The following is a 12777-nucleotide window of genomic DNA, read 5'->3' as shown; positions in this document are numbered from 1 at the left end:
TAACAAAAAGATTAATTAAATTTTTCTTATTGTTTACTCTCTTGGAAATCAAAAATTATGTAGATTAGAATCCTAGATATCTAATTGGGGTTAATATAAGTTTAAAATAGAAGGATAAAAATGAGAAATGGTCAGCCATACAAAGGAAGTTATGGTAAAATTTTCTAGAATTTTGTGAAAAAAAGAAAGTTTATTTTTATGTTATTCCAAAAGAGTAATTCCCACCATTTGTGCATTCTAAAAGAAATATTCTAATTTATTCCATGTACATATTCACCTATGAATATGCATGGATATCACTGAAATTAATTATTAAAATTAATTTCTATGCATAGAAAGATGCATAATGGAAATTGTTTTTATTATAAAAGTGTTTTTTCATTGAATTTAATTTCTATGCATAGAAAGATGCATAATGGAAATTTTTTATTATAAAAGTGTTATTTTCATTGAATTTAATTTCTATGCATAGAAAGATGCATGATGGAAATTCTTTTTATTATAAAAGTGTTATTTTCATTGAATTTAATTTCTATGCATAGAAAGATGCATAATGGAATTTTTTTATTATAAAAGTGTTATTTTCATTGAGTTTAATTTCTATGCATAGAAAGATGCATAATGGAAATTTTTTTATTATAAAAGTGTTATTTTCATTGAATTTAGTTTCTATGCATAGAAAGATGCATAATGGAATTTTTTTTATTATGAAAGTGTTATTTTCATTGAGTTTAATTTCTATGCATAAAAAGATGCATGATGGAAATTTTTTTATTATAAAAGTGTTATTTTCATTGAATTTAATTTCTATGCAGAGAAAGATGCATAATGGAAATTTTTCTTATTACAAAAGTGTTATTTTCATTGAATTTAATTTCTATGCATAGAAAGATGCATAATGGAATTTTTTTTATTATAAAAGTGTTATTTTCATTAAAATTGATTTTTATGCATAGAAAGATGCATAAAGAAATTTTTTTAATTTAAAAGTGTTATTCCTATTAAAATTGATTTTATGCATAAATAGATGCATAAAAGGATTTTATTTTATATAAAAGTGTTATTCCCATTGAAGTTGATTTTTATGCATAAATAGATGCATAAAATTTTTTTATATCAAAATTAGATTTCTCTTTAATTCTAAGTTTAAATTCTATGAGTATTTGATAAATGAATAAGTAAATACTCTAAGAGAGAAAATTCTATCGTTTTATACTCTCACGGATTGTAAAAAGAAAATTCAAGAAATCTAACGAGATCGAAATATTCAGATAAATGATTAAATTATTTCTCATCAAAATTCGTAATTAATTTAGAAATCATTTAAGTGAATATTCAATGAATGAAATTCAGTAAATTAGTAACTGAATTATAAAACCTTTTCGAGAAAGATAGTTCAGGAAAAATCATATCAGACTCGAACCTTGAATCAGACTATGACCAAAACCAAACTCTTTCATCAATTTTGAGGAAAGAAGATGTGACCAATTCAGGAAAATACTCTCAAATCTCCAGCCAAATCTGAAACTAAGTTTGAGACCCTTCGAATTGATCTGTGGATCAAGGTTACAAAATTCGAGGAATTCTGTTTTGAAATTCAGTATTACGATCATGAAGTTTTGGGGATATTGATTCAAAATATACTCATTGTATTCAAAAGAAAATCAAACTAAAAACTTGCATAGAAACCTTGTTTTCTTAAAGGACTATCTTACGCCAGAATGCTGAAGAGAGTATTTGGTATATGTTTTTCTAAGGGAAGTTCGGTGTTGCAACACCTGGTGAGGAGTGTTCAAAGGACAGCTCACGTGACAAAGCCTGCCCAGGTCGTCTTGACCAGCCTGGGTACGGTTAAAATGGTGCGCTTCCGCTACGATGGACGAGGCCCGACGAGGTGGTCCTTGAGTGAAGTGCCAAGACACCTAAGGAGGATCCTGGAGGGTTCTGACCAGGCGATGCAAGCACGGGCTCGCGGTGCCTAGGACACCCATGCGTATGTCGTGGAAGATTGTATGATGGACGAATGATTATTGTAATCTGTTTACTGGATCTCGTTAACTGACCAGCTGGTCTCAACAGTCCAGAGTGATTCTATTTTTTGAGAAACAAGGGACTGGATGGAATTTTTGAGTTATGATGTTTATAAACCATAATTGTTTTGTCAATGGATTGTTTTATAAGTTAAAGTTTTAAAGAGGAGTGTGTGCGTATCTGTATTCGAAAGCAAAAGTTAAGAAAGGCATTCAATTATGGGTGGGTGAGTAATTGTCTGGTTTTACCAATTCCAGTTGTGGTTGGGTGGTGGCTAACCCATGGGCCAGATGGAATTAGGCTGGAATCAGTGGAGTTTTAATAATGAAATTGAATAATAGGAATACGCTTAGAACTCGAGTAGTTAAATAAAAACCTGAAGACTTCTCTAATGATTAGATCAACGGCTGGGCCTTATTCGGTTAGGAAAAAGCATTGATTTCTTCAAGTTAAGTCTCTAATAGTTTTCCTTCTTTCTGGTTTAATCAGGTGAAGGATAGTTTAGTTCTCTTGACCCCGTTAAGAAAATTAAAAAAGGTGGAATCGTCCCTGTTTTTTGGACAAGGGAATTTTTCCCAGTTTCGGTTTTCGGAATGACCACCAGATTAGTCTTGTGCGTGCCCAGACATTCGAGGGCGAGGCCCCAAGTGGGAAACCCTGCCCCGTGCAAGAGGAAGCTACTTCCGCTGCTAACAACTGGGAATCCTCGGGGGCAGAGAGGTCTCACAACTGGTATCAGAGCGCTGTTGTAAACTTATGAAACAGCAGCAGAAATTGCCTAAAATTTTAAAGTAAATCTGGGAAATAATGTTTTCACTTACTAAGATTATGTTTGAAATGAATTCATAAATTGAAAACTCATAAATTGAACTGGATTTTTAGATGGATACCCCAAATCTGTCTAGCATTCCTGGACTTTCACGGAGTCAAGATATGATCGCCTTTGCCTTCGAAAATCTCATCAACTCCACTATAACCCGAGAAAGCAGAGTGAGACTCGCTCATCACTTTTGAGGATCTATACTTTCCTGATCCAGTAGAGCGACATCAGCACATGTGGGTATCTGGAGGGCGATGTATTAACGTCACATGTGGATATCTGGAGACTCAAACATAATATCTCGCTAGCCATGATCTTGATAAGGCTAGGAGTTATTCATTATGTCCAACTCTATAATCATTCACCCCAGAATTTTAGAATTTCTTGTCGAATTTTTAGACTTCTCAGCCGCTTTATTCCTAGGAGTAGAATTACAGCACCTTTATCAGTGATGAATCGTGTATATCATAGCATGTGTCCATCACAGTGGTCCATTAAGGGTGAAGGGGAACAGTTTAGGAGAAACAGTGGAAAAATGGATGGAGGCAATGGAAGAATATTTCGATGTAACCAGTTATAATGAGAGGAGCAAGATGGCTCTCGCCAGATTATTAAAAATTGTGGAAATAGCCAGGGTCGCATGGAGGAATCATTGCAAGACAAACCATCTCAACCAAAATACCCAGACCTGGGTTAGATCTTAAAGCTTACCTGAGGAAGAGTTCTGTCCTCTGGGCTTCTTGAAAACCAAAATGAATGAGTTCTTGGAATTGAAGCAAGATAGTCGAACAATTGAAGAATACCATCACGTATTTGCCCTTCTCCTCAAATATTCTCCACTTTTGGATGAAGAGCAACTGATGGCCAGATTCATTCTCGAGGGATGAACGAGCCATTGGACACTTTAGTGAAAAATGCCAAACCAGTCTCAATGGCTGAAGCTGTCAGAATGGCTAAGGACTTTGCCAAAGCATTTGTTGTCAAGGTCTCGCCAAAGCCTGCACCCTCAAACTTTAAAAGGTTCTAAACCCCGAGAAGTGTTTCAAACTTTCCACCCCCAAAGAGGCAGCAAGGCCCTAATCTGAATCAAGATGCTGGGAGATTTAGAAGTGAAGGAAGACCCTTCCCTCAGAACACTTTCTCAGGAGCCCCACCTTTTTCAAGGACTCAGAGGGATGAGCTTAGAAGTGAGAACAGGTGTTTTGGGTGTTTTGGGTGTTAGGTTTCAGTCACCAGCTTAAAGACTACCCGACTCCTGCCATGTCAAGAGGACAGGGAAGTAAAGGACCTAGAGTGCAGAGACTAGCCCCTTCATATCAGTCAAATCAGGGTCTGTCTTGTCAAAATCAAGGCAATCCCAGGAGGAATCCAGCTCAGCCATCTGCCTCTGTTCAAAGTAATCTCAGAACTCCCTCCCAAAACTGGGGTAACCAAAGAGAAAGAGTTCCGCCCCAATCTGCAGCAGCAGCCAGAGCAGTTACGATAGCAGAAGTAGTGGAAGAGGAAAGAGGTCAGATTTATGCCGCAATTGGGAACCAAGGGCTAAATCGTCAATTCTCTATCATCCATACTCCAATTGAGTATAAGGGTAAGCCATTTAAGCTTTTGATTGATTCAAGCAGTACTCATTCATTTATTTCCCCTAAATGCTTGCCTAAGCTAGTCTTAGAACAAAAATCAGGGAAACCTATGCAAGTTGAATTGACCAATGGGAAGATATTTTTCACTCACCACCATGAGACAGATCGTATTCAGTTTAATCTAGATGGGAATGTAACTGATTGCCAGTTCAAAGTCCTACCTTTGGGAATTTTCAATGGAATCCTTGGAATGGATTGGCTCCACTCAAATCAAGCTAACATTCACTGTCACAATGAAACCATATCCTTCCATGACCTTCACACGGGAACAAAGTTCAAGGAATTTTCAGATCCCCTGGAATTTTCAGATTCCCACTTTTTACTCACTAACTCCATCTTCTTATGACTTATTGAACCATTTTAACATCTTTTTTTCTTCAAATACTAACATCTCAAAAATAGATTAGGAGTGACTTTTTACACACTAATTGCATCTTCTTATGACTTATTAAACCATTTTAACATCTTTTTTTATCTTCAAATACTAACATCTCAACATATTCAAAAAAACTAGTCTGGTTTTCCACATCAATAAAAGTTATCAAGAATGACATTATTAACCTCACTCTCATCTCCTTTTACATTAGTGATCCATTCTAACATGTTTTTACTTCAAATTGATGACATTAGTTTGCGGTGAATATCTCAAGATATTCACAACTGCCTTATGAAAACTAGTCTTGTTTATCACACCTAATAAAGCTTATCCAGATCATCATCATAAGCATATAGATAACTTCACTAACAATAGTTTATATATAACACTATTAACTTTCCAAAACAGAAACCCCAAAAGTAAAAGCCAAGATGGAGGCCATAGGGTTGGCAGCTCCCTACCAAAGTCATCAATGCCTAGTTTTGTGTAGATTTTATTAAGTCCTATGATAAAAGGACAAAGACAAGTAAAGTGATCTTGCTAAATGGGACCACAAAAAGAGTGATGATGATTAAAGAATATGGCATTAGAAAGGCTATGTAATTTCCACCATCCATACGCACACACAAAGTGGAATGCAAAGACCTACACAATGCTCAAAGAGAAAGTGTTCAACAACAATGGGATGGAGTACACCAATATCAGAGAAAAGACTGATAAGCTTACTGGTAGGAAAATATCCATGATTATGTAGATCAAGCTAGTCGTGTGGATAGGTATAATCGCATTGACCTCCACAAGCTACAAAAGGTACATATAAACGTCAAGGATGATTGGGCATATTATCTTCACAAAGAGCTATATGCATGATTATTAGTAGCACTAGAACAAGGTAGTGAATCCTTATCTCCTCACCAAGTTCCTAAACCACATCACAAGTACCCCACTCCCCATAGAGGAAAAAATCTTTACAAAACCCGCTAAGATCAACCAAGAAGATGTAACGGAGGACCTAGAGGAGGTAGATGTTGCCAGCACAAATAAAATTCTAGCAAGCATGGAGTAGAAGAAGAAAGAAGGGCCTCAGACCAAGAAGATTCCTATTAAGACATGCCCTCGTGGAGCCAAGGGGTGAGAAAGAAACATCAAATTAGGGTGAAGAGTATATACAGGTAGATCTCCCTCCCTACCTAAAAAAAGTTTCTACAATGGTCTCAAGTGTGGATCCCAATATAGGTATAGGACTTGAAGGAGAGAAGTCAAGCGCTCGGAATCATGGCTTTAAGAGACCCAATTTTGGAAGTAAGGTAAGCATCCCATGACTGTTTTGTTGCTTGTTTGTGTGTTTCTATGGTTCAGTTTTGGAGAGGGCAAAAATGAGTAAATCCTTATGTTAGATGAAGTTATGAGAACTTTTGTGCATGCTTTATTTAATGATGGAACTATGCACAATTTTATTCAAGAGATTTCAAATTCTACTGGTGTGTCTAGTGACCATCGATACATTGTGAACTTGGCACAATATGTGACCTAGTACTGGTAAAGGAAGGTTCCCCATCTCACTTTAAGGAATTAGGACTATGAGTAGGTACTATCTTTTTTAATTCTATGCCTTGATAGTGTACATGTATTACTAGATAAAGAGTGTTTTTAATTTCAAGGATATAAGATTATGAGTAGAAAATAACTTTTCTAATTTTACACCATAATAGCGTAATTGTGTTACTACGCAAAGAGTGTTTTTCCTATAGGGGCCCCAACATAAATATTGACTATGTATATCATGTAGTTATCTTTAACGATAATGAGAAGAATTTTACTATATATGGAGACCTTTTTTGATCTAATGAATAAAATTTATTCTTTTCGTTCAATTGTAATGGACCTAGTTATATGTGTGTAGTTTTGAAAATATTTAAATGCCTTCTAAAGAAGATTATGATGTTCTTTGGTGTGTTCTTAAGTGCGATGTATGAGTTAATGAATTTAATTCATATTTCAGTAGGAACATGTATGAAACAACATTGATAGATAAGAGCTATTTATTCTCTTCACAACAAGTAGTTGAAACCTTGAGGGTGTTAGTTACTAAAGTTATGGATTCGACTTTGAACGAGGGAGAAATGGGTGATGATCTGTTTCTTCCTTAGTTGTGGTGAGGATCATTGGCTTGAGTTTTGGTGCCATGGATTTAGCAGGGTAAAAGGCTATTGACCTTTGGAGTGTGGATTCTCTTGAAGGCTAATTTTTTCATGAGATTATTATCTCCAAGTATTTGGACGTGTTTTAAGAAAGAACTACCATATGTGTGCAGACCATAGGATTGAGCTGTGAACAAGCACTCTTATAGGGTCACTAGTTTGCTTTCTATACAAGAATTAATGTTTGTGGATTACACGAGTCTTAATATGTTTACAATTATGAATAAGTATCTTTTACTAAGAATGCATGATCTTATTAATCAACTTTGTGTAGCAAGATACTTCTTAAAGATTAACCTAATAATGTGATGCCATTAGATTAATATATTTAAGGATGATGTCTATAAGACTACTATTAGAAAATATGGGTATTATAAGGTCTTAGTGTTTGTGATAGTCTCTTTAGATACATTGTGGTTTATACTAAGACCTTGGAGGAGCATGGTTGACACTTTAGAATTTTTTTAGCAATTCTTAGGAGAGAAATCATGTTTTGTTTTGCCAGAAAAAAGGTAAGTGTGACTTAACATGAGCTTCTATATCTTTGACACATTATTATTGTTAATAGTGTGATAATTAACCACCATGAGAAATTTAAAAAAGTGTGTGAGTGATCAATATTAAAGAATATCACTCAATTGAAATTACTTATTATATTTATTAACGTTTTCCATACTTTTATCCAGAATTATGCCAAAATCACCTTACATCTTTTCAAATTTTTCTAAGGGGATGGAGAAAGGCAAGTACAATAAGTATAAGCCTATGGAATATATTGAGGAGTTGGACAAGTGTTTTAAGGAATTAAAACATGATGTTATTACAACTCATATGATCCAAATTGTGGATTCAAAAAGGACATCTATGGTTAAAATAGATGCCTGTGATTTAATGTGATTGGGGTGGATCTATCCCAAGATTTAATCTAGTGGCCTTTGAGAGTAAAAAGATAATTGATTCATTAATTAAATGCCTTATGCATACAAATGATACTTATGCTATGACTCATGTAAACACTATTGCAAATTGAGTGGATAGCTTGTGAGAGGGCTAACAAAGATTCCCTTAAAAAAGTGTGTAAAAATAATATTTGATAAAATTTAGCAAAGGTAATTTAAAAAAACACCCAAAAAATTATTTGATAAAATTTAACAAAGGTAGTTTAAAAAATCCAAAAACACTTTTTTAAAAGTCACCTTATTTTATATAATTAATTTCTAAAATAAATATATTTTTAATATTTTATATAAGTATATTACGTATTAAAATAGTATTTTAAGAAACATGAGATTCTAACATACTCATTCTAACTTTTTGAAGCATGAAAAAGATGTGAGCTTATTTTCTAATAAGCACGATTCAATGTGATTTTGCAAATCATATGAAGGATTAGATTAATAATAAAGAGGTACCAAGTCAAGTATAACTCCACTCCAATTTTGAGTCATTTTGAGAAGGGAGTTATATCATGCATCTCTTTAAGAGTTAACCTTTAATAGTTATACCGTGTCTCTTTTTAAAGGGTTAACCTAAAGAGATTTATGTAATTAATCTCAAGAAAGTAAACATATATAGTATGACTCCCTTCCAATTTTGAGAAACTAATACAGCTTAAATTGATGCACAGATAGCTCCATTCTAATTTTGAGAGCCATTTTGAGAAAGGAGTTATTCTTGGGAACCAAGAGTTGCCACACCACCCATGATGTGTCATGGTTTATACACCGAGTTTTGATCCTTCAAACTATATTTGCATGTGGGATTACTTGTCATCCCTTTTCCCATCTTGAAGTCCCCACTACCCATGCAAGATTTGCACCTCCAACACCCCCCCCTTCACTTGTGCATAAAGGGAAGTCGCCCCAGATGATACCATCTTGGAAACTAAGAGTTGCTATAGTGCCCATGGTGTGTCATGGTTCACACACCAACTTTGGATACAACAGTGGGCCAACATTTGTGCCCAGTGTGCTTTCTAGATTCGCTAGCACCCCTAGATTCACACACATTTGTATGGTCATGCGAAGGCTTTGGCATTCTAAGGTACATCCCCACTCTCTCACTAACAACCACTCTGGCATTCTAAGGTAGGTCCCCACTATGCCTAACCAGCCCTCCAATCAAAAGATAAGATTGGGGAAGTTGAAGATAGGAGGGGTCCCTTTGGACTATATATACCCTTTTATCCTTCCACACTACCTTTGCATGTGGGATTACTTGCCATCCCTTTTCCCATCTTGCAATCCCACTACCCATATGAGATTTTCACCTCATACCATGCATCTCTTTAAGGATTAATCTTAGAGATTTGTGCACTAATTTAAGTCTTATATCATGCATCTCCTTTAAGGATTCATCTTAAAGTTTGAAGTACTAATTTAAGACTTAATCTCAAGAGATTGCACCTTTAACCAATGTACAATAAAATCCCTTCCAAAAATGAGCAAAATTAAGCATTGGGAAAACAAATCCCATGATTGATTATATCAATATTTAAATTCAATCTAAGTTTACAATTATGCCCATGTGGGTTTGCAAAAATGAGCTGCTCTAGTAATTTTGAGTATCCATAACCAAATTCACGTTTGCAAAACTTAGAGCACCATGAAGTTACATCTACAAAACTTTGTAACTTATTGATGCTCTAACTTCTGAAAACCTGCACATAATATGGTCATGTGGGTACTCGAAATTACTAGAGCATGCCATTTTTGAAGACCTTAGTGGACATAATCATAAAATCAAGTCAAATTTGAATTTTAACTTCAATTGTTGGGGAATGTTTTATGGATGCCTGATTTTTCTTGTTTTTGAAACTCAATTTAAGGTGAAATCGCTTAAATCTCTAAGATTAATCCTTAAAGAGATGCACATATAACTCCCTTCTCAAAATATCTTACAATTGAAATGGAGTTCATTAGTGCTTAAATTTCTAAGATTAACCCTTAAAGACATGCACATATAACTCCTTTCTCAAAATAGCTTAAAATTAAGTAGTAATTAAGCCTAATTAGTGCTTAAATCTCAAGATGCATGTATAACTCCTTTCTCAAAATAGCTTAAAAATAAAGCAGTAATTAACAAGTGCTTAAATCTTTGAGGTTAAAATTCTTAAAAGAGAGACACATATAACTCCTTTCTTAAAATCAAACTTGAAATGGAGGTATATGCACACTGGTTTAATATCTTAAGATTAAGCCTTAATAAGTGCTTATATCTTTAAGAGTAACTCCCTTCTCAAAATGGCTCAAAATTAGAAGAGAGACATAAACTGTGTGTTGATTTAAGATTCAATATCTTGAGATTAAATCTCTTAAAGATTAACCATTATTAATCCTTGTGGGCGCATGGGTCATGTGGGAAACTTACCAAGTCGAATTGAAGAGCTTCACCCTCGCATGTTTGGAGAGAACTGCTCAATGCAATGCTTCTTCTACACTCATTATCATATTAATACGGATCTTCCGCCGCTAGTAGGAGGTGGTTCTCTTTATGAAGCTCAGAGTGATAATCCTCACATAGTTGGTCACTATTATGAATCTTCCTCCATTAGGTGGTGCTCTTTATGAAGCTTAGAGTGGCAATGCTCACTTAGTTGGTCACAATTACAGATCTTCCTCCATCAGGTGGTGCTCTTTATGAAGCTCAGAGTGGCAATCCTCATATAGTTGGTCACTATGCTTGATCACTATGCTATGCATAACTACTCAAGAAAGAGAGAAGAGAGAAGAAGAAGGAGAAGGAGAAGCAAGATGAGACTAGTTAATTAGTGCAAAGCATGCCCAAACCCTTATCCTAATGACATCCACACATACTAAATTAAAAGAGAGAGCAAAGAGAACACTAAACTCTATTTCACGAATGGGGAGAATGAGTTACAAACATGAGAAGTTGACTTTTATACTTCATAAGCCTTTTCTTAAGAAAGAGAGAAGAGAGAAGAAGAAGGAGAAACAAGAGGAGAAAAGTTGATTGGTACAAAGCAAGCCCAAACCCTAATCCTAATCACATCCACACATGCTAAATTAAAAGAGAGAGTAGAGACGACGCTGAACTCTATTTCATGAATGGGGAGAATAGTTACAAACGTGAGAAGCTGGATTTTATACTTCATAAGCCTTTTCCCACTAGGACATATGCCGAGAGTAAGTGAACCAAGGCACTCATGACCAATTACAAGAATTTTAAAAGTGTTGGCCTTCGTAGCTTGGTTTCTCATGTTATGACTTTGAAGAACAAGACTTTGGAGCATCTTAAGAGCATATATATGATGTCAAATGATAGGAATTACAATATAAGTGAAGACACTCATTTGGTGAGGTTTCCATGCCCTACGTGGATTTCTCTTTGACTACTTTTTAGCTCATCAGAGATGAGATGCATTGGAAGCCACAATCAATAATTTCCCTTATGTAACCTTTGTGCTTTGAATAGTTGTTTGGGCACCCAACTATGTTGACTCCTTTGAGCATGAGGCAAGTGTATTACAAACAAACATTCCTAGAGAGGGGACCACATCTATTCACTCACACCTAAGAATGTGCATTCACTTGTACCTTGCCAATTTGTAAATACTATGCAAACACATGTTCCTATGTGATAATAACCATTTTAAGAGTTATGACAATCATTAATGAGTAGATTTGATAAGATTCTTTGTCTCGCATATGTAAGTAAGTTCCTACCCATCTGCACGTTTGCAAGAGGTTGGCCAAAGAGAAGTTTTGTAGACACAGATTGTGCTTTTACTAGTGGATCTTTAACCACCAATGGTTTGTACAAATTGGACATATATGACAAGTGTGATGTTTCTTGTCTAAAAGACACTTCTAATGCAATGAAAGATGCCCGATTGTGGCATGCTAGTTTGGCCACACTTCTATTGGTGGTTTAAGGATTTTGTAGGTAACATAGGATGTTAGAGGTCTTCCTTAACTTGATCCAGTACTAATAAATATTTGTGAAGGATGCATCCTTGGCAAACTTGCTCCACCAAAATCTTAAAAGAATGCAGTAGATAGAGCTGATCACAAACTACAACTTATACATACTAATGTATACGGTCTAATGAGGACTACTTCTTTGGGAGAAACTTATATTTTGTTACATTCATTGATGATTACCAACAAGTATGGCTAGACTTACCCTATGGAGAAAAATCAGAGATATTTACTCATTTTCAACATTTTATTGTGCTATGGTTGAGAATGAAACTAGTTTAAACGTTCAAACTCTCCATTCAAATAGGGGGGAATATATGGTTGAGAATGAAACTAGTTTGAACGTTCAAACTAGTTTAAACGTTCAAACTCTCCATTCAAATAGGGGGGAATATATGTCCAATGAATTCAAAGATTTTTTTGACACAAAAAGGCATTAAGCCTCAGTGTATAACTTCTTATACACCATAGCAAAATGGTGTTGCTAAGAGATAAAACAAGACTCATGGAGATGGTTAGATGCATATGGTTAAAGGTCAGTAGCTTCCACACAAGTTTTGTATGAAAGCAATTGCTACAAAACAAGTGCCCCACTAAAGCTTTGAATACTATCACTCATGAGGCTTGGTTCAATCAAAAGCCTAAGGTTAAATACATGCATGTTTTTAGTTTCTTCGCATGCATGTTTTTAGTTTCTTTGCATATGCACATGTGCCAGCACAAAGCACAACTAAGCTTAATGAGAAGGCAATGAAATGAATTTTTATTG

The sequence above is a fragment of the Cibotium barometz genome, chromosome 45 (assembly GCF_041138505.1).
Source record: "Cibotium barometz isolate CiBa-2024 chromosome 45, ASM4113850v1, whole genome shotgun sequence".
Classification (NCBI taxonomy): Eukaryota; Viridiplantae; Streptophyta; class Polypodiopsida; order Cyatheales; family Cibotiaceae; genus Cibotium; species Cibotium barometz.
This window is presented reverse-complemented; position numbering follows the sequence as displayed.